The following is a 27,297-nucleotide window of genomic DNA, read 5'->3' on the forward strand; positions in this document are numbered from 1 at the left end:
TAATTTCATATCACTGAAACACAGATCCGGCAAAAATGAAGCAATAACGGCTGCCTGAATTATGTCATGTACCACAACTGAAAAAGAAAACAATGAAAGAATGCTACTCATCTATGCTGAAACAAGGCCAAGGTATCCTGCCAACAGAGATAAGAAGCATGATATCATGTATGCACCCGCCACAATATAAGGTTCCTTTATGCCTAACAATCTGAGGTAGTAATGTGAGGGACGGATTTTCAGGGGATGTCTGCTTGTTCCGCAGAAAGAATTTGTAGCCATATGAAAAGGAACATGAGCACCAAAAGAAATTAGACCATATGGTTATGTTCTGAATTGAGAAGGTCATGACCCTACAAAAATGCAAACAAATGAAACAAATGCTAGTTGAACTTTGACAGCAGTACCCTTGATTCTAAGTAGACCACAAATATAACTCAAAACATTGGATGATGGTATGCTATAATGCTACACATAAAATCCGGTGATGCAAACTGATCAGAATGCACATATAACGAGGGATATGTGACAGAAACAATAGCTTTAGCTTTCAGCGGGAAATAGGAAGAAGGAGCAGAAATATGCAAAAAGCAAAGTCAGATTAGTTATGTTTGTCTTAAGTTATGCTGCTCACTGTTGTAGAAACGATACTAAAAGGGCTTTCATCACATCCTTGGCAAATACTTTAAATTCCAATATCATCACGCAATGAACAAGCATTCAGGGTTACGGTCCACAAAGATGTGGAGGATGACACAAACTAGTTGGTCCAGACTCCAGAGTAGCGATCAACAAATGGACAGATGCAAACGCAGCATAATGAAGCATGAGCACTTTTAGAATTGCAACCATTGAAGTGAAGTAGTCAACAGAATGACGCTCCTGCAATATTGCAAACAGTAGCTCAATAAAGAAGAGACTGCATGCTATTAACATTGGAAGAAACATTCCACTGCATGATGCAATTGTGGCAACTGCTCCTCCGAGTGCAAAAGAACCAACCCGGCTCATAACTACTGAGGCCCTATATCTGTTGTGAAAAAGAAAGCCAATGCAAGCACCTGACATTGATGCTCCAAAAACACTGAATTCTGCAGAAATCATGAAAATCGAACTATGTTACAACTTTGAAAAACTATTATCACATGATCAATTAAAAACTCAAAAAGACAGTTCCCATCCACAGGACCCTTTTGTGCAAGGAAAAGCTCAAAAATTGTAATAACAACTTGACAAAAAAAAGGACTATTTCTAATCTTGATTTTTTGGTGCACCTACTAATATTAGGCATGCGAATGACAAGGCTCAGAGGTGCAGTCTGCTAGGAGGCTAAATGTAACTGTTTTTCTGTTGATGGAATACAGGACCTTAAAAATCTTTGGACAAAGTTAAAGCTAGGACCCATCATATTTCATGAGGAGAAGCTACTATGCTATAAAAAATAAAATTTGAATTGATAAACTCAGAATAACTTAGGAAGCTGAAGAGTTTACCAGAGCAAATCGGGAGAGCTGCAACAGATAGTCCTATGAGTGCTAAAGCAGCAATACCACCAGCCAAACCATCAAGACCATCAACCAGTGTTACTGCCGGCCCCATCGAAAGTGAACATGTAGCAGCCAGAACCATATATACTTTTCCAATAAGTGCAAGGCCAAAAGGAGGAGGCAGAGGAACCAGAAATTTCCTTCATTGATAAACTGGAATCAATCAAGCTGTAGATGGAGTAAAGCATATATAAGTTACACGAATGCTTACATGTTATATGGTGTTGAAATATCTGCAGAACCCAACCAGATAGAGAAGTAAATGCCAGCAACAATCTGCAAAATACACAAGATAGTAAGAAAGTTCAATTCAATGTAATAGGAAAGGACAGCATATTTTCACATTGACACTTTGGAAAAGAACAACTCACTTGAACCAAGAACCTTATCCATTGCGGTATTTTATGACTGCCATCTGACGCAAGACTCGAAATATCATCAAGCAACCCAACCATCGCAAATATGAGGGTAATCATAGCTGCTCCATTAACTCCATTCGAGTTGTAACCAACCTCTCTTTTGCCACAAAAATACCAACAGGAACAAAGAATAATCCTCCCATTGCCGGGGTTGGCTTTCTACTTGACGGAGAAACAGACTTTCCTCTCCTCCGGAAATGGTGGATCTTCAGGCTATCAGCGACTGGTGCAAAAAGAAATCCAGCAAGTGCTGATAAAACTACTGATATTAAAAAAGGGCGTGTCAAGTAAAAGGAGTCCAGTGGTAGTCTAACAATCTTCCAAGAACACCAGTCGACAAAGAAAAGTAATATTGCTAAGAAAGCAACCAGTCCAACATTATTCATCAGCCCTTGTTGAGTTCTGGGAATCGATGTAAAGAACTTAGTTAGAGCCTAACTAAATCAGATGGAAAAAAGCTTATCTGTCCATATTAGTAGCATGGCATACTTTCTGTTTCATTTACCACGACAAACAAGAATTGCAACATTCCCTTGAGATATAGTATTAAACCTGGAAGATAGTAGCATACATGCTCTTATTGTACTACTACTACTACTACTACTACTACTACTAGGATAGTTCAATAATTGCTACGCGTCCCATAAAAAAATAACAAATAGCCATATTCCTATTTTGGTACATTACTTTGTCCATATAAGCATCTGAATTATTGCACATATGCCTCTTTCACTGCCAACCAAAAGATGCAAAGCTGCTATTCTACAGCCCCTTTTCCAATACAGAAAAGAAGGAAAACTATAATACACACCTCAAGTACTCAACCACTAGATTTTAGGATTGTCTTGAAAGCTATTTGTTTTTCAAAATATGGAAAGCTAATTGTCTTAGCACTCTTACCTACTCTTCTTATGCCCTTTGTCAATTGTGGCGAGCCTATGGGCAGCTATAGTTAGTGCGCCCTCAGCCCGGTTCTTGACTGTCATCGGCAACTCAACATCCGTGAATGCGGTCAATACAACAACATCATCATCACTCCATTCACTCTCACTCGAATATGGAGCAACACCAAACTGCTCGTCCCCGTCGTCATGCGCCAGCGAGAAGTCCCCATCATCATGCGCCAGCGAGAAATCCCCAGGATCCTGCACCAAATCACTGTCAAATATAAATCATAATACAAGCTACTTTATAGTGAAATATTGTAACTAAAAGTGGAGGTGTCACAGTACATCATCAAATGCTGTGACAATTTGAACAGCATGACGCCTCCTTGAAGGTCTCGACGCGATGGCTCTTAATTGGGATACCTGCAGAAGATAGTGGCCACTGAGACTAACTGCACAACTTCAAACGCTCCCCATTGGCGAAACAAAAGCTAATAGGGACAAACATTGGCTTATATAAGTACTCCCTCCGTCCAGGAAAGAATGCAATTATGGGATCCGTGGCAATCAAAGTAACTCAAGTTTGACCGAATTTATAGTAAATAATGTTAGCATTTATGTCTCAAAACAAAATTTATTATGAAAATATATTCTATAACTAATCTAACGGTACTTATTTTATATCATGAATGATAGTAGTTTTTTATATAAATTTAGTCAAAGTTTAAACTGTTTGACTCCTCGAAAAGCGAGAATTGCATTCTTTCATGGACGAAGGGAGTAAAATATACAACCGACACTCGATTCCAGAGAAAATCTTGGACTCCTTGGCAGGTTCATCACGCCGTGGCTGCACACATCACAACTCATCACCAGGTGCAACAAACAGGAAACAACATCACAGCCAACCAGGCAACAAACTCGGAGCACAGTCATCTTCACCCAGCGACTGCTAGCACTTACCTGAACCAACCATTCGGACACAACAACCACATGCAGCAAGGAACGACCTACTTGCATCCACACGTTGCCAATTCAGGTATGACCTCTATACTTGCAGGTAACACCACCAACCCAACCAGAGGCACCACGCTCCACCATCACAATGACGATCCAGTCATGGCCACCACTCCGAGTCAAGTATCTGGTATACAAACCTTTACTGCAGCAGGTTCCCAGGCTCCCAGCCTCGACCAGGGGATCGGTACCACCCAGATGGACAGGTACACCATCCTCATGCCAGCTCTACTGCCCGGTGTCAGGTGCTATGTTGATGCCTCCTTGCTGCCTGACCAGCCTTTGATGTCACCAAGAGCAGCTGGCCTTGGAGTTCTTCTAGTTAATACACAGATACAGCCGGCGCAAACGATCTACATCAAGGCCATCATGTCCGATGCTCACTCGGTCATCATGGCTGAGGCTGCAGCTCTTTCACTTGCAGCAACAGTCACTGATTTGCTCAACTTCAACAACACAGCCTTCTTGTCTGACTGCAAGCAGTTCGTCTATTTCCTAAATGAAGCTGATCAAGAACATCCTCCGGACTGGAGAATGAACCCTTATACCCAGTTGTTTGCCAACTGTGCCAATCGTCGACGAGCGAAGATCTACAATATCAGTAGGACACTAAACACCACGGCTGATGCCCTGGCTAGACAGGCCTTCTCTGCCAATGTTCCTACTAATGCATCTTTTGAGCATATGTGCTCCTATAGCAATCATGATCACCAGTGCCCTCTGTTGAATGCACTGGCCTCTGTAAACATATACTCTGTAAGGCTGCTTGCTGCTGATATAAAGTGGTTACTTGTCCAACACCCCCCCCCCCCCCACCCCCACCCCACACCCACCCACACCGATCAACTCATATCACAAACGCCCCAAATCGTACCCCACGCATAACGGTACAAGCCTAGTAATGTTCATGCAAGCACTACACAGAACATTCGTTTTTTTGCTACAGAAACAGACTGACTATTTCGGGCGAATATCCCGATAAAACGGCATCGAATCGAACTACGCGAAGTCGCGCAAAAATGCTGCTGACACGTGAAACAGGGCGAAAAATCGGAGATCACTTGACTTCGCGCATTCACGCAAGCATCTCTACGAATGCCAGGAAGGCGACAATCACGAGGAGAACTCTACGCAGAGGAGGAAGAAGGTGGCGAGGGATCTGGGACTTCACCTGGGGTGCGGAGGGGCGGCGGGAGTAGAAAGAGGGAGTAGGCAGCCGCGGCGGCGGTGGCTGCGCGCGAAGAGGCCGCCGGAAGCGGAGGCGCGGGCGGTGGGTCGCCGGGTGCGCGGGAGATGCCATAGTTGACAACTCGTCGGAGATCGGGAGGTATTTTTAGACGGGTACGGCGACGGCGACGGCGACGGCGATGATCGGTGGGTTCGAGGTGGGGGAGCCTTGTGGACTCGGTGCATAGACCGGTGCCGGCTGCTCAGACTGCCCTGTGTTCCTTCCTGGTGGGTGCACTGTGTTCGGTGTGTGCCTTTTTTTTCCCCCGATGAAAATATTTTGAGTATTGTGTAAAATGCATCGAATGGAGTCAAAATTCTCGAGCGGGTATGTTGTTACCGGCTCGCGAGTCGTTGTCTTCCGCACACCAACATTGTTCATTCTGCGGAAGTTACGGAGTGAACTGAGCCTGAAACACATAAGGCCTGCATTTAGGCCAGGAATTATTCCCGCTGATCAATGTTATACAAATTAGACAATCGTTTCAGTCGGGAATCGTTCCAGGTCTTCATTTCGAGGTAACCAAACAGGTCCTAGGGGAAAAACTAATGACAGTCCTTTCGGGCAAGGAAGTGATCGGTGAGATTCTGAAATTCACAGGAAAACTACAGACCCAAGTGACCATCCTGCTGTATCAGTGGTGGTTAGAATGGTGTGGTGCACGTGAAGGGGAGCTACGAAGAAGTGCTGCTAGCTTAGCGCAGTTAGTCCAAACTTATGCAGAGTCGACACTAAAACGGCAAGAGGTGCCATCAACTCGACGGAAGAAAAAATGGAGAAAGCCACCCCAAGACAGTTGCGAAAATAAATTGTGATGGGCTTTCCAGCAGGAGGAACGATCGGGGGTGGTTGGGGCTTTTGTCATCCGCAGCTCTGAAGGGGAAGTGATCACTACCGGCTTTGGCAAATTGGGAAGAGTGCTGGAACCATGTCACGCGGAGCTCATTGCTTGCTTGTTGGTATTACAGAGAGGCTGACCTCGGTTTGCAAAAGATCATACTGGAGATGGATGCGATGATGGTGGTCCAGGCAGCCCTGTCTTCTGACGCTGATCGAAATTCGGCTAGCGGATTGGTTTGCGATGTAACTTAATTCATGGGTACCCCTCCATTCTAAATTATAAGACGTTTGACATTTTTTTGACTCCAAGTTTTACCACTATCGTCTTCTTCAAAAAAATTTGTGCAAACATATTCAAATTTAAGTCATTCTTGAAGAACTTTTATTAATAAAGCAAGTCACGACAAAAGAAGTGATATTTTACACAAATTTTTGAATAAGACGGGTGGTCAAACTTGATATCAAAAAAGTCAAATGTCTTGTAATTTGGGATAGAGCCAGTAATTCACAATTCTCGGTCTTGTAATCTAGTTGCCCATGGTTTGGTGGCTCTAGGGTATAAGTTGAGTTCAGATAGTGCTTCTGTTTTTCCCAATTTGTATCTATGAACTGTTGGCCAACAATTTGGCCCCAGTTATTGAGTAATGGAATTTCCATGTTTCAAAAAAAAACATTGTAAGAGGAAGTGACTATTCACCATTTATTTTATCCTGTTTAAATTATATAAGACATTTTGATTTTTCTATATATTATTTTTAATATATATTTAGACAGTGTGTATTAAAAGGCAGCTCCAATGACGACTTATGAGCTAGTTCAAAACATTGTTTCATATTTTAATAGAAGAGAGAGAGAAAAACTAGCTCATGCACATGATTCAATATTGTATAAGGATGACATGTAGGGCTATTCATCTTATGAGCTATACCCTAAAAGTTAGTATCATTGAAGAGGCTGTATTAGAACTAGTAACTAGCTCATATCATTGCGAGTGTCCTAAGTGTGTAGCAAAAAAAGCTATGTATTTCAAACTATCTTATAATTTGGAACGAAGAGATGGTGTAGTCACAAGGCTGGTGTCTTTGGTTTCCACAGCCTAGAGCCATTGACCGGTGTTCAGAGATTGGTGGTGGCAGACAACAAGATAGCTGGACAGGTCAAGACGAAAGGGCTTCAACTCCGTGGTTATTTTTATATCATGTCTTATTTCGAAGCACATGAATATATGTGTCTTCAACGGCGAGCGACCCACGAGTGAATGTGGTCACAAGGCAAATCTTAGACGAGGCAGGCTTGTGAAACTTAGCTAGCGCACAGGGATTGAGAGCAATCCTTCCTGGTCGTTACTCTTCAGCACGTGGTAAGCATGTCTCCATAATGCTTCGGTGCTAGTTGTGTGGGCGTAGGTGATTTTCTCTTCTTTTATGTGTCACTATAGGATTTGTACCTTCCTTTGTGTGCTCGTGCCTCTACACGATGGCATGTAGATTTTCTATGTGTTCGAGAGAAAAAATAAGCGAAAATAAGTTTCAACTTACAACTCGCCACAAGCGTGACCTCACCGTTGTCATAGCCACGATAGCTCCATTTACTTCAAACATCCCATCCAACTCAGATCGCTATGATTGTCCCCCCCCCCCCCCCCCCCCCCAATCCCCTTTATGAATTTTCCACCCTAATTCACCAAAACACTTTAGTTTAAGATGTGTTGGGATTGAGATAGATACTATTGCAGCCAAACAAGATTTAGTGATGATGCGTTCTAGCAGTCTCCATGTTGCGTACTAATCAAAATTGTACCAATACCTATTTAAAATATTGTCTTACGTGTATTCGTTTTCTAGAATTCTAGTAATTGGTTAATTATGCTATATTATTGCAATTGATTTAAAACGATACCGCTTTCTCTTAGATCGAGCAACTAAAATTGTATAACTCAATATAAAATGTGCCGTGCACCATTGTTTGTCCATACAATTAGAGTGGCCACATAGAGTTATCCCGCATTTTGCCTTCTTAGAATGCTTCAAATAGTTGGTCATCTTTTTATTTAGTTTATTTCGATCTAGCTTTGGCTTGTTTCGTTAGCAATAGTTGATTTTACATCAATGTAATACATGAAGACGAGTATATTAGCTAAACAAGCAAGTTTGATATCCCATAGAGTTTTAGAGAAGAATTTTTGCGTGCACTATAATTTTGCGGCGTGTCTGTATGCTCGGACTGTTACTCTATCTAGCGGTGGTGGCGTCTTATGTCTTATAGAGGATTCGTGTGTTGGTGTTAAACCTAGTAATGGTTTGGGCCAAACCCGTGTTTAATTTACTGGTTTGGGTTTCTATTTAGGCTAACATGGTTTGGTCGGAAATAAGTTGAAAACTCTAACGGGTTGGTTCAGTTTGGGGCAGTAGCTGTAATGGGCTAGTTCAGTTTGGGCTTTGGAGATGGTTTGCGATAGTTTCATATTTGCGGTGCCCTTTTCTCACCTGGGACAGCACATGGCGGATTAAAGGTGGCGCCGCTTGCATGGACGATGACCCCGTGGAGATGTACATCTTGTGGAGCACGGACGATGACCTCGTGGAGCTGTTCCTAGGCTCCATCGCCGATGACCTGTACACACAGCTCTACAACAGCATCGCCGACGATGCCCCACAGCACTAGCCACAAGGAAACGCTCCTAGGCTACAACCTTCGCCGCCGCCACCGGAGCCGACTCAACTGGCGAAGCCGTCGATGGGGAGCAGCGGCATCGAGTCATGTTGTGCTGACGACTGCTTGACCTTCTGCAGCAGCAGCAGTAGCCAGGTGCTTACGCCGGCAGTGATCAGAGTTGTGCCGGTGACTTCTTGACATTCTACAGCAACAGTCAGGTGCCCAGGATGCCAGTAGGGATCAGAGGGACGGACGAAGCATTGAAACCGGTGTCGCGTGGTGCTCGTCTAACAGGTCTGGAAGAACTAGTTGGAGGAACTGGATCCTTCTCGTCGTGCCGTACCGTCATAAACAGTCAAAGAACCACGGTTTTAGGAAATGGCCCGGATGGGTGGAAATATGCAATAAGTACAATAGTATGAGCTATGCAATTAAGATAGTTATATAATGACAACAACATAAACTCAAAAGAATTAACTAATTACTTTGATGTCTCCAGACGATCTTTGCTATTGTAACCACGTCAAGCACTGGCGTCTTCCCACACACTTTTTTTTTTTTTTGCTACAATGGGCCCCTACTAGGTCGAGGAATACCAAGTTTTGTTTCCTAGAATAAACCAGGCGAGCAGGAGGAGGATTCGATCCACTATCTGCACACGTAGAAACATAAGAAGCCACAAGGATAAAGTAAAAGTTGATCTCTCTTGGAAGGATGTGCCCCTGCAAACATCACAAAACATACAATTGATTTTATAGTTCACAACATAAGTTGATAGTGCACTAATCACAGTTACAACCAATTGAAGAGAAATTACCATCTATCTAAGATATAAACTAAAAATGAAAGAGGCAACAAGTTTAAGTGGCTCTTGTTTTTGTTTGCTTCTACAATAGGGATACAAATTAAAAATGCATTTAGTATAAAGGGAAAAAATAAAGATAAACTTGAGAGCCAAACACTTGGAGCTAACACTTGTAGTCCATGTAGGCTGAGGTTTAATTATGAATCGGTTTGGCCTAGATAAGGTTTGGTTTCCAAACCATTACCTTTAGCTGGTGTTAAGGGTTAATTAGAGAATGAAAAAAAATAGAGAAGCATCGGATTTGGAAATAATTTAGGATTCCTAATACAAAATTAGGGCAGGTACCTTATCTAAATCTTTTTTTTCTATCATGCATCATGACAAATACTAAGTTTTGTAGATGTGTTTTTACTTTTTAGACCACCAATATATCATTTTCTTTTCCTGTGTATAAGAAGAGCGCATCCGCCGAGGTATAGCTTGGAGAATACACCGATACATCCGGGCCTTTCTACTCACTTCCCTCACTCTCTTCCTAATTTGTACTACTACTTTTAGAACAGGGCTTCTCCTATCTAAAGTGAGAGTAGATCCTCCTCTGTGGTCATGACATGAGAGTGAGGGGAAGGGGTATTTATAGCACTTTAGTGTGGGCCCATGGATCCATGTGCTCTCTATCCTCCATCCTTGGATCAAACTACCTTAAAATGCACGGTCGAGATCTTTTAATGTTGTGTTTGTTTACATGCACGAAGGTGGAAGGCAGTGGAGAAGGTGGGGTGGTTGCCCGACCATCTAGGGGGTCAGCCGACCCCCCTATGACAGGTGGGGCCAAACGCGAAGGGTGGGGTGCTTCTCCTTTTCTTCTAGTGTGGGTTTCTTCTAGTGGGGCCACTTTGTCACTTGGGTTGTCCACTTTGTGGGCCCTTTAATCCATGAGAGATGATCTTGAGGCATTGAGAAGAAACACACTTTTGATCCAATGGTTGGCATTGAGAAGAAACACACCAAATGCAAACTCTCAATCGCAAGATCTCAATAAGGTGCTTCGCTCCTACAGCGCACCAGGTGCGAGCCTCCTCCTTGATTTTGGTTTGCAGTGAGGGAATTGACAAGTGTTGTTTTTTAAAAAAAATCGCGCGTTACGCTCCTTCTAGATTTCCCACATGACTAACAACAAAAGAGAGAGAAAAGCCCTTTAACAGGAAGCCTTGTTGACTGGCCATCTCCGTCCACTAATCCTTTACCCTGGAGTAGTGCTGCCATTGGCTGCGCGATGGTAAGTGTTGGGAAACCATGCAAAGATGAGATCCCAAATCTGAATAGAGTATTAGCAATGAACAACCAAGTGACAACATTTGTAGTTGTGGCATGACATAGGGACATGTTCCTTGATTTGGCCAACCACGCTTTACGGGACGATCTGCGGTCCAGATTCGTTTTGGAGGACCAGCCAAGCGAAGAATTTACATTTCGGTGGTGCCCAATTGCGCCACACAAGCCTTGGCATGTCTGACTTCACAAGGAATTCACCTTCCATGCAATGTTGGAAAGCGGATACAGTTTCTTTTATTTAAGATCATCCTGAAAATTTTGAGCACTGCATAGTGCATATTATAAGATTCCTCCAAATATATAATATCTATTGCATAGATAAAAAAACTTCAAATTACTTTTCAAACATCTATCTTTGTAATAGTTTTCCATGGGAACTGTACTTCAATAGTGGACATTTGAATTACTATAACAGTATAACTTTAATGTGTTGCCCATTCTATAGTATAATAAAGAGTCTTCAGAGGAAGAATCTTTTGATATTTATGTTTATTTGTGTGCTAACCATTTCTCTAGTTGCTGCACAATGGAACACAAAACTTTTGCAGGGTTTCAGCTCCATTGTACGACAGGGACAAGATTGTGCTTGTTGGTTTTGGAGGGAGCAAAAAGGAACCATCTGACAAGGTGAAGAACTGAACTTCATTGCTAAATGGAAGCTTCATTTTTGTGACATTAGTTCACATGATCATATTTTTGTGAATGAAACGCCACAGAAACTTCTATATATGATCAATTTCAGTATTCATAAATTGACATTACTTTGTGTTTTTTCTCTCTTGATCACGCAAATAATTTGTGCGTCTTAAGATAGAAATTGTTTGGATTACAAGACGGGCTTTACAAGGTTTTCCAATCTGCTCATGCCCGCCCAGCGCTGATTCTAGCTAATGGATTACTCGGCGTAACAGACAACCAAGATTCTGGGCTCCGGCTTGGACCCAGAACTCCGCCTCACGCCTGAGCACAGCTAGGATTTGCGGCACTTGAGTGTTCGCTCCTCGAAAGCATCTGGCATTCTGCTCTTTCCACAGCTCCCAGGAGACTAGTAGGAAGATGGAGTCTTCTCCCCGTGCCTCAGCCCCTGTCCATTGCCGGCGCCAAGCTTTCCACTAATCGATGATCTATGGAGACGGCGCGGTCATCATCGGCTGTCCGAGCGCTGCAGCGACGTTCCACCAAATCTGCTGGGAGAAAGAGCATGTAACAACGATTTGGTTGATGGTTTCGGGCTCCTGGTGTCATGTGGGGAAAGACCTACACGAGGAGAAGGCGTGCCAGAGACGTTCGACGGGCAGCGGAACGCGCGGGCGCGGGCGCGGCGAGCGCGGGCGCGGAGTTGGCGCGTGAAGAGGGAAGCCCGATCGGTTCGAGTGGCTAAGCCAGGAAGATATCTTAGTTTCCTTTTATTAGATTATTTCCCTTTATCAGATCCTGAATTATAGGAGCGTGTTGCTCTCGTTTGGTTGGCCCCTGGCCTTATATTCTGGTAACCGAGACATTGAAGGAGGAAGCAAAAAAGTATTATCCCCTAAAACATATCTCTCTCTCTCAACTAAGCCTACGGCGGAGGGGAAAACCTCGCCGGAGAAGACGGATCGAGACTACGAATTGCGTAGTCGAGGTCGAGCTACCTTGGGGTTTAACGCCCTTGACAACCTGGTATCACGTTCCTCGCGATCCTCAACTCCGTCCGCCGCCGCTGTCCCACCCGCCGCCGCCACGCCTCCCACCACAAACCCTACCACCCTTCCAGCCGCAGCCACCAGTCCGCCATCTTCATCTTCCTCATCGTCCGTCGCGTCCTGTGCCGGTGCCATGGGAGACGATCTCAAGTCAGCCATCGAAGCCCTCACCAAGAATATGGCGACGATGCAGCAGAACTTCGACACCACCGCCAAATCCCTTCAGGCGTCCATCGATGCGAACGCCAAGGCGATCCTAGCGCTCGCCCAAATGAACCCGTCGTCCACGGTGTCCGGGGGACGTCCGGGAACGGGGGAGCACCACCAAGATCGGCCGCCCAAACACTGGCGTCCGGAGTTTCCACGCTACGACGGCAAGGGCGATCCACTCATCTTCCTCAACAAGTGCGAGTCCTTCTTCACCCAGCAGCGCATCATGGCCGAAGAGCGGGTCTGGATGGCGTCGTACAATCTCCACGATGGTGCCCAGCTGTGGTATATGCAGCTCCAGGAGGACGAGGGCACCCCGACGTGGGCGCGCTTCAAAGAGCTCCTCAACCTGCGCTACGGGCCGCCTCTCCGTTCGGCCCCCCTCTTCGAGCTTACGGCGTGTCGCCGCACCGGGACGGTGGAGGCCTACCAGGAGCAGTTCCAGGCCTTACTCCCTCGCGCGGGCAAACTTGATGACGCCCAGCGGGTGCAGCTCTTTACGGGCGGCCTCCAACCACCGCTATCGCTCTTGGTGCAGCAGCAGAACCCGCAGTCCCTCGGGACCGCCATGAGCCTCGCCCGTCAGTTTGAGCTCCTCGAGCCCTACATGTTCGCGGGCAAACCAGCCGCCAAGGGCATCCTACCTGGTCCCGGGCCGAAGCCTCCACTGCCTTCGAATCCGGCGCCCAAGCGCGTTCCGGACACCACGACGGTCGACGGGCGGCCCGTGCGTCGGCTCACTCAGGCGGAACAGGAGGAACGCCGCCGCCTCGGTCTGTGCTTCAACTGCGACGACCAGTACACCCGCGGCCACAACAAGGTGTGCAAGCGCCTCTTCCTCCTGGACTCTACAGAGGAGGACGACGACGCGGCGGCCGAAGCCCAGGTGGAGGACACGCCGGACACCGAGACCCCGGTGTTCTCCCTGTACGCCGTGGCGGGCGTGCCGATGGTGGGCACCATGCAGATCCATGTGACGGTGGGGGCGTCCAACTTCACCGCGCTGTTCGACTCGGGCTCCACCCACAGCTTCATTGGGGAAGCTGCCGCCCGCCGCTCGGGTCTGGCGATCCAGCCACGGCCGCGTCTCACGGCCATGGTGGCCAACGGAGAGCGGATCTCCTGTCCCGGCGTGATCCGGAACGCGCCGATCGTCATCCATAACTCGCCGTTCCACGTCGATCTATTTGTGATGCCCCTTGCAGGTTATGACATGGTGCTGGGTACGCAGTGGATGGCGACCCTGGGGCCGATCGTGTGGGACTTCGCCACGCGGTCCCTGTCTTTCCAGCGTCAGGGACGCACGGTGCGCTGGGCTGGGGTACCGACCCCCCGTGCACCCCCCCTCTGCGCAGCCACGGATGGCAACACACTCATGGAGGGGCTGTTGGCGTCGTTCGAGGACGTCTTCCAGGAGCCGCGCGGGCTGCCTCCTCCACGCTCGCGCGACCACGCCATCGTCCTCAAGCCGGGCACGGAGCCGGTGGCCGTGCGCCCCTACCGCTACCCGGTGGCGCACAAGGATGAACTGGAGCGGCAGTGCGCCGCCATGATCGAGCAAGGCATCGTCCGCCGCAGCGACTCGGCGTTCTCCTCGCCGGTCCTCCTCGTCAAGAAGGCGGACGGTTCGTGGCGTTTCTGCGTCGACTACAGGGCGCTCAACGCGCTCACCGTCAAGGATGCGTTCCCCATCCCCGTCGTCGACGAGCTCCTCGACGAGCTTCACGGTGCCCGCTTCTTCACCAAGCTCGACCTGAGGTCGGGATACCACCAAGTCCGCATGCGACTGGAGGACATCCACAAGACTGCCTTCCGCACTCATGACGGCTTCTACGAGTTCCTCGTCATGCCCTTCGGCCTCTGCAATGCACCAGCGACGTTCCAGGCGTTGATGAACGACGTGCTCCGACCCTTCCTCCGCCGGTTCGTTCTTGTCTTCTTTGATGACATCCTTATATACAGTGCAACATGGGCAGACCATCTACGCCACCTCCGCACCGTCCTCTCGGTCCTCCGGCAGCACCACCTCTTCGTCAAGCGCGCCAAGTGCGCCTTCGGCTCCACCTCGGTCGCCTACCTCGGCCACGTCATATCGGAGGCGGGTGTCGCCATGGATCCGACCAAGGTGCAAGCGATCCACAACTGGCCGGTCCCTCGTTCGGCGCGGGCGGTTCGCGGCTTTCTCGGATTGGCGGGCTACTACCGCAAATTCGTCCACAACTACGGCACCATCGCCGCCCCGCTGACGGCCCTCACCAAGAAAGACGGGTTCTCCTGGACAGAGGAGGCCGCAGCGGCTTTCGACGCCCTCAAGGCTGCGGTCACCTCGGCGCCCGTCCTCGCCATGCCGGACTTCTCCAAGCCGTTCACCGTGGAGTGCGACGCATCGACGCATGGGTTCGGCGCCGTGCTGGTCCAAGAGGGCCACCCAGTGGCGTTCTTCAGCCGCCCCGTCGCCCCCCGCCACCGCGCGCTCGCCGCCTACGAGCGGGAACTGATCGGCCTGGTCACCGCCGTCCGCCACTGGAGGCCGTACATTTGGGGTCGTCGTTTCGTCGTCAAGACCGACCACTACTCGCTCAAGTACCTGCTGGATCAGCGCCTCGCCACCATCCCTCAACACCATTGGGTGGGCAAGCTGCTGGGCTTCGACTTCACGGTGGAATACAAGCCAGGCGCCGCGAACGCCGTCGCTGACGCTCTGTCCCGGCGTGACACCGAGGAGGGCACCATCCTGGCACTCTCGGCGCCCCGTTTCGACTTCGTCAGCCGGCTCCGCGATGCTCAACGACAGGACCCGGCCATCATCGCAATCCGGGACGAGGTCAGCGCGGGCGCGCGCGCGGCCCCATGGGCGTTGGTCGACGACTTGCTGCAGTACAGCGGGCGGCTGTACATCCCTCCGTCCTCCCCTTTGGTGCAGGAGATCATCGCGGCGACACACGACGAGGGCCATGAGGGAGTCCAGCGCACTCTCCATCGTCTACGGCGCGACTTCCACATCCCGAACATGAAGCAGATCGTCCAAGATTGGGTGCGCGCCTGCGGGGTGTGCCAACGTAACAAGTCTGAGCACTTGAGCCCGGCCGGCCTCCTGCTTCCCCTACCCGTGCCCCAGGGTGTCTGGACTGACATCGCCTTGGACTTCGTCGAGGCGCTTCCCCGAGTGCGTGGCAAGTCTGTCATATTGACGGTGGTGGACAGGTTCAGCAAGTATTGCCACTTCATCCCCTTGGCGCACCCCTACTCCGCCGAGTCCGTCGCCCAAGCATTCTTCACCGACATTGTTCGCCTGCACGGGGTCCCGCAATCTATGGTGTCGGACCGCGACCCGGTCTTCACCTCTACGTTCTGGCGCGAACTCATGAGGCTGATGGGCACCAAGCTGCAGATGACAACGGCGTTCCACCCGCAATCTGACGGGCAGTCGGAGGCAGCTAACCGAGTGATCATCATGTATCTGCGTTGCTTGACAGGTGACAGGCCGCGCCAATGGCTTCGCTGGCTCCCATGGGCGGAGTTCATCTTCAACACGGCGTACCAATCCTCGCTCCAAGACACGCCGTTCCGCGTCGTCTACGGCCGGGATCCACCCTCCATCCGGTCTTATGAACCGGGGGACACACGCGTCGCGGCGGTCGCCAAGAGCATGGCGGAACGCGCCGAGTTCATCGCCGACATCCGCTACCGCTTGGAGCAAGCGCAGGCGGTTCAGAAGGTGCACTACGACCGACACCACCGCCAGGTCACCTATCGGGTCGACGAGTGGGTTCTCCTCCGACTCCGTCAGCGTCCGGCGTCGTCCCTGCCCCAGGCCACCACCGGCAAGCTCAAGCCGCGCTTCTACGGTCCCTATCGCATCACCGAGCTCATCAACGAGGTGGCTGTCCGTCTCGAGCTGCCTCCGGGCGCCCGGCTCCATGACGTGTTCCACATCGGGCTACTGAAGAAGTACCACGGGCCACCACCAACAGCTCCGCCTACACTACCTACAGTCCACCATGGGGCTGTCGTTCCGGAGCCAGAACGCGCCGTGCGACTCCGTCTAGCACGAGGCGTGCGACAGGTGCTGATCCAATGGAAAGGGGAGTCTCCGGCCTCGGCAACTTGGGAAGATGTCGACCCATTCCGCGCCAAGTACCCAGCGTTTCAGCTCGAGGACGAGCTGAGTCTCGAGGGGAGGGGAGATGTCATGTGGGGAAAGACCTACACGAGGAGAAGGCGTGCCAGAGACGTTCGACGGGCAGCGGAACGCGCGGGCGCGGGCGCGGCGAGCGCGGGCGCGGAGTTGGCGCGTGAAGAGGGAAGCCCGATCGGTTCGAGTGGCTAAGCCAGGAAGATATCTTAGTTTCCTTTTATTAGATTATTTCCCTTTATCAGATCCTGAATTATAGGAGCGTGTTGCTCTCGTTTGGTTGGCCCCTGGCCTTATATTCTGGTAACCGAGACATTGAAGGAGGAAGCAAAAAAGTATTATCCCCTAAAACATATCTCTCTCTCTCAACTAAGCCTACGGCGGAGGGGAAAACCTCGCCGGAGAAGACGGATCGAGACTACGAATTGCGTAGTCGAGGTCGAGCTACCTTGGGGTTTAACGCCCTTGACACCTGGTCACATAGGAAGCAGTGGTCGTCAGCTTCAAGGCCGTGTCGTCGCCGGCGGTCCGCTGTCCACTGCCTTCCGCGAATAGCAAGCCACATGAACAGTTTGACTCTCAGCGGCGCCCAAGCTTCCCAGATCAGATCACAGTCGGGGATTGGGAGTGATGGAATGTGCAGGGCGTTGTATGCAGATCGCACCGTGAACGTTCCGTCTGAGGTCCACCTCCAGATCACCTTGTCCTCTTCGTCACTGAGCTGACAGACAGTCTCTGATTTGGTGCCCAATGTTGAGATATTACTTTGTGTTTTTGAAGGTTGAAGTGCTAGTGGTGCTTGAAAACAAGCACTGTTTCAGTTGGCGATCTGCACCTGAGGTGGAACCCTTTCTGAGTTTCTGTATGGCGCCTGTCCTCCCAGCTCAAGGGAACCTGTTCACCTCAACAACCGTGCTGTAACGACACGCGTCAACCCCCAGATGTTGATGCTAAAACAAGGAGGCTGGGCACAAGTTCATCGGACATGAACAAGAAGAGCAACTTTCAGCTGCGTTTGCGAGTTGCGAGCAAGGACGAGTTTTGGTTCATGCAAGATGTGTTTATCCACAAATTCTGAGCTGTTGCTCAACCCAAAAATTCATAGCCAATACGTCCTGACGAGTTCTAAAATCGAAAAAAATGAAGGAGCGCCTGACAAAAAACTGTCAAAATTGAAACACCTGGGGACGTCGATCATCCAGTGCCCAATTGGAGTTTTTCTTCGTGGATTCTTTTGGACTGGATTTATTTGGACCTTGGACATAGCTGGAGGTGAGGTTCAAAATCAACATTGGATAATTGGACATCCGGAGATAAAAATCCAAACTCCATTGGACACGCTAGCCACGCCGCTGACACTGGCATACATGGGCGCGACGGGTTTCTGCAACTTCTCCTGTCCCACTCCTTCCCGACGCGGCCATCGCGCGCGCGCTCCACTTCTCCCTCTCCGATCACGCCTCGGATCCGCTCGCGGCCACGACGATGGACTGCCCCCCGACGGACGCAGTGGCAGCGCCGCGCCGTCTCTGTCGTCCTCGTCGTCCGCTCGGTGCCAGCTGGGCCCGGCGGGCGGGCACGCGGGGAAGCGGCGCCGGCCACGGCCGTCCAAGCGCGCGCCCACCACGTACATTAGCACCGACGCCGCCACCTTGCGCGCCATGGTGCAGCGCGTCACCGGCGCCGACGAGGCCGACCTGCAGCCGCAGCAACAGGACGGCCTCGGCCTCGGCCTCCTCCTGCCGCAGCTTGGCGTCGAGCAGTTCCTCCAGGAGGCCGCAGACGCGCGGCGGGTGTTGGAGCCGAGTGATCAGGGGCGCGGCCTCCGCGCGACGTCGACGGCAACTATGGCAGACGCTGGAGCCGAGGAACCAGTGGCGCGGCCTCCTCGCGACGTCGATGGCGGCCCCAGCAGACGCCGGAGCCAAGAGACCAGGGGCCGCGTCAGACGCCGGAGCTGGGGCCCCAGGGGCGCCGCCTCCTCGACGTTGTCTGCGGCCGCGTCAGACGCCGGAGCTGGGGCCCCAGCGGCGCCGCCTCCTCGACGTCGTCGGCGGCCGCGGCGAGTCAGCTTCTGCGCGCCAATGCGTTGCGGTGCTGTTTAATTGGATTAGCTGAATGGATTTTGGACATTGAGTGAATGGATTGGATTGGACAGGATTTTCTCTCGCTTAAAGTTGGACTGAACTGGACGTGGACTTTGTTAATTTGGATGTTGTATGGATTTCTTTGATTTGGACATGGATGCCCATCCATTCCCAGGTGAAAGTGGGTCATATCGGGCCGATAGGCCTATCAGTCGCGCAGGGGCCGATAAGGCCCTGTTGGCTCTCCGCTGGCTGATAGGTCCTAAAATATCTAGTCAGTGTCTTCCTCCTTCCCTCTCGCTCGCGCGCGCTCTCTCTCTCTCTCTCACCGTGTCGTCGTCAGACGCAGTTGCTCGCCTGTACCGCCGCGCGGGCGGCCTCCCTACGCCAGCCGGCACCGAATCCAGCGAAGGGCGTGCCGCTGCCGCCCCCCACCCTGCTCGTCCGGCGCGGTGCAGGTAAGTTTTTTTTGTAAATTTAGATTTTAGTTTTTAGTTAGTTTATTTAGATTTTGCTAGTTTAGTTAGATATGGTTAGGGTTAGATTAATTAGTATATTTAGTTTGTAGTCGTATATTATGGTTAGATTTTAGCTAGATTTTTAGGGTTAGTTTTTTTTGTTAGATTTTTGGAGTTAGTTTTTAGGCTTAGTTTTAGCGGTCATTAGTTATTTTAGTTAGGTTGCAGGGTTTGATTTACTTAGAGTTAGTTTAGTTTTAGTTTATTTTGTTTAGTTCACATGGTACTTCATATAACTGACACGATGCGACCAGGAATGTCGACCGATTTAGTTCCTTTTAGAATTTAACATGGTGACGGTGAAATCAGATATGGGGACAGCGGGGTAGACCTTAGTGAGTTCTAGGTCTTTGACACAGAACTGAATTCGACGCTAGATTATAGCCGCAAACAAGTTTTAGCCTGGCTGCATGAATATTTGGGTATTCCGCCCTCCCAGCATCGTTTCAGTATTAGTATGTTGGTGCCTAAATTACGGGAGAATGGATAGAGGTAGGAGTTGTATGAGGCCAGTAACACGAAGAAGTGGCATTTTCTCGTGTCCAAGGCGTTGGAGCGTATTCAATGATTGAAGTGAAACAAGGGCAGATGTTTCATGACAAGGTTCATCTACAGCACGTAGTTCGGCGATGGGCTTTTTTCCGAAAAGAAGCAGTTTAAGGTGGTTATTTCTAACCCACAACATGGGACGCAAAGTGTGTGACCCCAGGTTGTACTCGGCGTGTTCATGGTCATATGCTACGTGCTGAGGGCAACTTTATAGCCACTATTGTCCAACCACACAGTTGCTTGCTGCAGACAACGCTGATCAAGCATAAGAACATGACGACGGAATTCATGGCAAACGTAATGTACGGCAAGATGGTTGAAAAGGTTAGGATGTCTCCATTTCGAATAATGCTTGCTATTCAGAATAGATATGGCTATGAGATTTCTTATGACATGGCTTGGGGAGCAAAACAACTAGCCTTGAAGAAGAGGTTCGGTAATTACAAGGACTCATATCACCACCTGCCAACTCTTCGAGCAACCATTCAAGCGAGAAACCCTGGGACTATAATTGATATTGATGACTATATGAACATGAAGGGGGACCGTGTCCTCAAACAAGCTTTTTGGTCTTTCAGGTGCATGATATAGGCCTTCAAGCATTGCCAACCTCTGCTCTGTGTCGATGGTACTTTCTTGACTGGTCAGTACAGAGGTACGTTGCTAACAGCCATAGGGGTCGATGGCAACAACCAGGTTGTGCCTATTGCTTTCGCTCTAGTTGAATCGAAGAACAACAAAAGCTGGTTGTGGTTCCTGAAGTTGCTGAAACAAGCTCTCATGGAAGAAAGAGAAAATGTTTGTGTCATGCATAATCGTAATGCAGGTTTATTGAATGCAGTGGATAAGTTCAAGAATGGTAGGGATCAAGAGGTCCAATGGCCAAAGTCGTTGGTGCATGAGGCATCTAGCTAGTAATTTCTATAAGCAGTTCAGGAGCAAGCGCCCGATGGACCTGTTCAAGAGGCTATGCAAGCAGAACCAGAAAAAATTTGATTTCCTTTGGCAACGGTTAGACGAGCTGACCACAGGCCACATGAAAGAAGTGCGTCGTCAACCTATTGTGTCATGAGAGGAGGAGCCGCAAGGCCTTGGTCCCGATCCTAATGAGCCTAAAAGCAAAACTCATCGACACAAGGGGGGTAGGTCTTTAAAGTGTTTCTCCGATTAGATTAAAGAGGAGCTCGTCGAGAAGTGGCCATTGTTGCATGACACCTGTGGTGCACGCTACGACATAATAACAACGAATCTAGCGGAGGTTTACAACTAGGTGCTGATAGGTATAGGGTCGCTTCCTTTGGTTGCAATTGTGGAGGGTATCCTGAGGGGCACAATGTTGTATCTGCGAGAGCGTTGTGAAGCGGCAGCCTTAGTCATTCAGAATCCACAAATGACATATCCATGGAAGATTTTTGCATACATGTCCTCTGCCTCCCCTCCCCATTCAACTAAGAAACAATGTCGTCCTAGAGGACCGACCCAACTCAACTCCTAGAGTGGCGTGAGCGACCAAAGTGCCATTATGGGTTTAGGACGATCCTGTATATGTCGTTTGAAGATGGTCACTACGGTTGTAGGTACTTCACGTGCCCTGATCTAGATAACAACTTCATGGTAAGAACGACAACTAAATCTCCCTTTGAATTCTCGTTATCTTTTGTCAACCTAAACCATGACATCTACCACTACACACGTAGCCTTGCAAGTGGGTTCAATGGGTGGATCAGAAGTTTCCAACATGGCTAGGAAATCTCCCACAGGAGGTGGAAACCAAAAGGCTAATACTATGTGAAGATGACTCAGGAGCATGAGAAGGTCCAAAAAATTAGGGAGGAGCAAGAGCGGCGTGTTAGGGTCGACCAAATCTGTCTGAAGGGGAAGGAGGATGACCTTGCTAGGAGAAGGGAGTAGTTAAGTATGCGTGAAGCAGCCATCAAGCGTCAGGAGCAAGACCCATAAATCCGGGAGGCAGATCTCAAGAACAAGAAGGATGCAGCGGAACCATCTTTAGGGTGCGACAGAAAAGGGAAACAACAACGCTGCACCTAGTAGAACAATGTAATAGACCCAACAAGTTAAATTCCCTAAGACATGTTAGGACTAGTGGTGGACCTCTGAACATTGGAAGTACATAGTTCCACACATGGCATTGCAAGTCGTGCTTTGTTTACTTTCCCTAAGGCATGTTAGGATTAGTGGTGGGATTACTTACCTTATGTAGCGTTTGGTTGGGTGTACAGAGATAAATGGGATGAACCATCTTGAATAGATAGATGAAGGATGGGACAATTATGAATTAGATGGTACATGTTGATTGTTTGGTTACTTGTACAGCGTGGTACAAACTGCTTGTTTGGATAGATGTATGGAATGGTATGATTTGGTACAAGTATATGGGACCCACATGACCAGTACCAACCCATTACACACCAATACACCACACTTTTTTTGTATTCCATAGTGACTACAGCAAAACTCAAGTGGCCTCTTCCATCTAACCAATCAGCACAACCAATCAGGCAGCACATCATGGCAAGAGGTCAATTTTTAATTCTAGAATTGCAAAGATGGACGGAAGAGGCTGTCACAAATTGAAGCCAAAGCAAACGAAATCAACAAGAGCACAACCGAATTCACATCCGGCATGGTCACTTGCAGACTCGCCGCAAGCCCGTTGCCGCAAGGCCATGTCATGCGCTGGCCGCTGGACGAGCACGGCGACCTGCGTGGCGTTCCGTGCCACCATCTCCCGTAGCATCTCGGATGACGGGAAGGGATTGGTTCCTATAGAGTTTGTGAAGGCGCCGCCGAGAGAGACTTGCCAGCTGCCAGCAACAAAAGTCCGTGTAGTTGGGTTGGCTCCTGCGGGAGGGACGCTTCAATAGTGTAATTAGGTGTGTTGATAGACATGTCGGCCTCTAGAGAGCCTATAGGATGTATCCTTCGAGCATGAGACTAGTCGGCCGTCCAAAGGCCGATAAGATTCCTATCGGTTTTCCAGTAGCCGACAAGATGCTATATCTACAATTTTTGTACGACAGCTTCTAAATTTGCAATTATTCATTAAAAATATTATTTAAAAAAATCACTAGCCACGTTGTGTCTCTAACTGGGGATCTACACGGACAACATTGGGATATGCTAAGGTCCCTACTGTCGATATACAGAGTCATCACCACTGTAATCTTGGGAGATGGAGCAAGCACTTCTTTCTGGCATGATGTTTGGTATGGTGATGACCCAATGGCCGATAAATTTCCCGAGCTCTATAGCCATTGCAGAATATAGGAGATGACCGTCAGACAAGCAGTGAACGGTGCCATTTGAGCAGCATGGTGCCTCGGCGATCGGCAGCAGCAGAATTACAACTCACCCAAGTCACTAAAATTATTGAACAGCAGCAGTTATAGGAGGGAAGAGACCGTCGACAGAGCCCCCTAATCAAGCCAAATGGTGACTTAGATACCTCCATGCTGTACAGGGCACTGAAAACGGTTGATTCCAATCCTGAACCTTGGGCAAAGTTTGTATGGAACAATAAGGCGCCGCCTAGGGTCAAATTCTTTGTGTGGCTACTATCACAAGGAAGACTACAGTGCAAGGCCAATCTAGCTAGGAAGAGGGTCGTGGAAGGCCCAGTTTGTGATATCTGCCATGCAGCAGATGAAACGGCAGATCATGTCATCTTTGGTTGCCCTGTTGCAAAGCATTTTTGGGAGGCCACTCAGATTCCAACTGATGACAGCTGGTCGGTGACACAACTCTAGCAGATCACGCCGCCAACACATATCCTAGCCAAACACTTTCAAACATTTCTGCTCTTGTGCTGCTAGCATATTTGGAAGCGAAGGAATAACAATCTTTAGGAATGACAAGACCACGCTCCAAGGAACTCTTATGGCATGCAAATCGAAGCTCAACTATGGAAGGTTAGATTGCCAAAGAAAGACAGAGACATAGCTGCGTTTGGCGTTCTACTATAGTTAACGCAATGTAAAAGTCAAGAGAGAACAACAACAATAACAACAACAAAGCCTTTAAGTCTCAAAGAAGTTAGGGTAGGTTAGAGTTGAAACCCAGCAGAAGCAATCAAGGTTCAGGCACGTGAATGCTGTCTTCCAAGCACTCCTATCTAAGGCTAAACCTTTGGGTATATTCCATCATTTCAAGTCTCCTTTTATTGCCTCTACCCAAGTCAACTTTGGTCTTCCTCTGCCCCTCTTCACGTTACTATCCTGGCTTAGGATTCCACTACGCACTGGTGCCTCTGGAGGTCTCCGTTGAACATGTCCAAACCATCTCAACCAGTGTTGGACAAGCTTTTCTTCAATTGGTGCTACCCCTAATCTATCACGTATACCATCGTTCCGAACTCGATCCCTTCTTGTATGACCGCAAATCCAACGCAACATACGCATTTCCGTGACACTTATCTGTTGAACATGTCGTCTTTTCGTAGGTCAATATTCTGCACCATACAACATAGCAGGTCTAATCGTCGTCCTATAAAACTTGCCTTTTAACTTCTGTGGTACCCTTTTGTCACATAGGACACCAGATGCTTGCCGCTACTTCATCCACCCTGCTTTGATTCTATGGCTAACATCTTCATCAATATCCCCGTCTCTCTGTAGCATTGATCCTAAATATCGAAAGGTATCCTTCCTAGGCACTACTTGACCTTCCAAACTAATATCTTCCTCCTCCCGAGTAGTAGTGCCAAAGTCACATTTCATATACTCAGTTTTAGTTCTACTGAATCTAAAACCTTTAGACTCCAAAGTCTCTCGGCATAACTTCAGTTTCTGATTCACTCCTGTCCGGCTTTCATCAACTAGCACTACATCATCCGCGAAAAGCATACACCAAGGGATGTCCCCTTGTATGTCCCTTGTGACCTCATCCATCACTAAGGCAAACAAATAAGGGCTCAAAACTAACCCTTGATGTAGTTCTATCCTAATCGGAAAGTCATCCGTGTCCCCATCACTTGTTCGAACTCTAGTCACAATATTAGTGTACGTGTCCTTAATGAGCCCGACGTACTTCGTTGGGACTTTATGTTTGTCCAAAGCCCACCACATAATATTCCTTGGTATTTTATCATAGGCCTTCTCCAAGTCAATAAAAACCATATGTAGGTCATTCTTCTTCTCCCTATACCGTTCCATAACTTGTCTTATTAAGAAAATGGCTTCCATGGTTGACCTTCCGGGCATGAAACTAAATTGGTTCATCGAGACCCGCGTTATTGCTCTCAAGCGATGCTCGATAACTCTCTCTCATAGATTCATAGTATGGCTCATCAACTTAATTCCTCGGTAATTAGTACAACTTTGAATATTCCCTTTATTCTTGTAGATCGGTACCAATATACTTCTCCTCCACTCATCAGACATCTTGTTTGATCGAAAAATATGGTTGAACAGCTTGGTTAGCCATACTATAGCTATGTCCCCGAGGCATCTTCACACCTCGATTGGGATACCATCTGGTCCCATCGCCTTACCTCCTTTCATTCTTTTCAACGCCTCTTTGACCTTAGATTCTTGGATTCTCCGCACAAAACGCCTATTGGTGTCATCAAAAGAGTCATCCAACTAAAAGGTTGTGTCCGTATTCTCACCATTGAACAATTTATCAAAATACTCTTGCCATCGATGTCGGATCTCATCCTCCTTCACCAAGAGATGCTCTCTTTTATCCTTAATGCACTTAACTTGGTTGAAGTCCCTTGTCTTTCTCTCACGAACCCTAGCCATCCTATAAATGTCCTTCTCTCCTTTCTTCATACTCAAACGTTGGTAAATATCCTCGTACGCTCTACCCTTTGCCACACTTACAGCTCGCTTTGCAGTCTTCTTTGCCACCTTGTACTTCTCTATGTTGTCTACACTCCTGTCATGGTACAAGCGTCTATAGCACTCTTTCTTCTCTTTAATAGCCCTTTGGACTTTCTCGTTCCACCACCAAGTATCTTTAGCCTCACCTCCACTTTATTTGGTTACTCCACACACCTCTGAGGCCACCTTCCGAATGTTGGTTGCCATCTTCTCCCACATGTTGTTTATGTCATCTTCTTCCTTCCAAGAGCCTTCTTTGATAACCCTTTCCCTGAATACCTCTGATGTCTCCCCTTTCAGTTTCCACCACTTTGTTCTTTCAATCTTAACTTGTTTATCCCTACGAACACGCACATGAAAACGAAAGTCTGCCACCAAAAGCTTATGTTGAGAAACAACACACTCCCCTGGTATTACCTTGCAACTCAAGTATGCTCGTTTGTCCTTTCTTCTTGTGAGGACAAAGTCAATCTGGCTAGAGTGTTGTCCGCTACTGAAGGTCACTAGATGAGATTCTCTCTTTCTAAAGAAAGTGTTTGCTATTATCAGGTCAAAAGCTACTGCGAAGTCTAGAACTTCCTCCCCCTCCTGATTCCTACTGCCATACCCAAAACCTCCATGAACTGTATCGAAACCTGCGCTTGTAGTACCTACATGCCCATTAAGATCTCCTCCTATAAAAAGTTTCTCACTACTAGGTACAGCTCTAATCAGGCCATCTAAGTCTTCCCAGAACTGTCTCTTAGCACTCTCGTCGAGGCCTACTTGGAGGGCATACGCACTAATTATGTTCAAGACCATATCACCAATGACAAGCTTGACTAAGATAATCCTATCTACTTGCCTTCTCACTCCCACCACACTAATTACGTTCAAGACCATATCACCAATGTAAAAGTCAAGAGAGAAATTGTAAACAATGTATTCCAAACATTAGGCTTTGAGAGCCACCTTATAAATATAATTCAGGTGGGGGACTCTCTCCCCCTCGGTCCACTTATCAAAAAAAAAAATCTGAACTGGATCAGCTATTTGGCTTACTCACTATGGTATTTCTTGTGCCTGTGAGAAAATACTAGACTCTCACTAGCTTTTTTTTTTCCTTTGCAACATCATAGCTGTGCAAAAAGAAAACGAAGATGACCATGATATGTCAGAGATGATAGCTGCTGAGCTCCAGGATCTATCTAACTAGCTTGCAGAGCTTGAAGAAAAATTAAAGGTGAATAGGACATAACACTATGCACAATAGCTACAGAAGTTCTGGACATTCTGTTTAACTTTATGCATTCTACAATGCCTGTTTCTGTATTTCATTGGAGAAAGCATACACTAGACATTTTGAAGTGCCTCTCATCCGCTCTTATTTCCTCATGTTAGTTACTACTGCTTCCAAGTGATCCTCTAGATTCACGCAACATCTTACTTGAAGGTACCTCTCTCCATTTCTCAGTTGTACATTTCAACCTAGTTATATGGCAATCCCATGAGTATTCAACGTCTTGCTGTACAAGTTTTTTTTTTCATTCATGTTTGG

The 27,297-nt window shown here is 48.2% G+C and overlaps 1 pseudogene; it reads right to left on the minus strand.

Moving 5' to 3' along the window:
* Window positions 1-874: 874 nt before the first annotated feature.
* Window positions 875-5,304, minus strand: LOC136451401 (phospho-N-acetylmuramoyl-pentapeptide-transferase homolog; annotated as a pseudogene).
* Window positions 5,305-27,297: the final 21,993 nt, after the last annotated feature.

Source organism: Miscanthus floridulus, chromosome 5, assembly GCF_019320115.1.
Source record: "Miscanthus floridulus cultivar M001 chromosome 5, ASM1932011v1, whole genome shotgun sequence".
NCBI classification, from domain to species: domain Eukaryota; kingdom Viridiplantae; phylum Streptophyta; class Magnoliopsida; order Poales; family Poaceae; genus Miscanthus; species Miscanthus floridulus.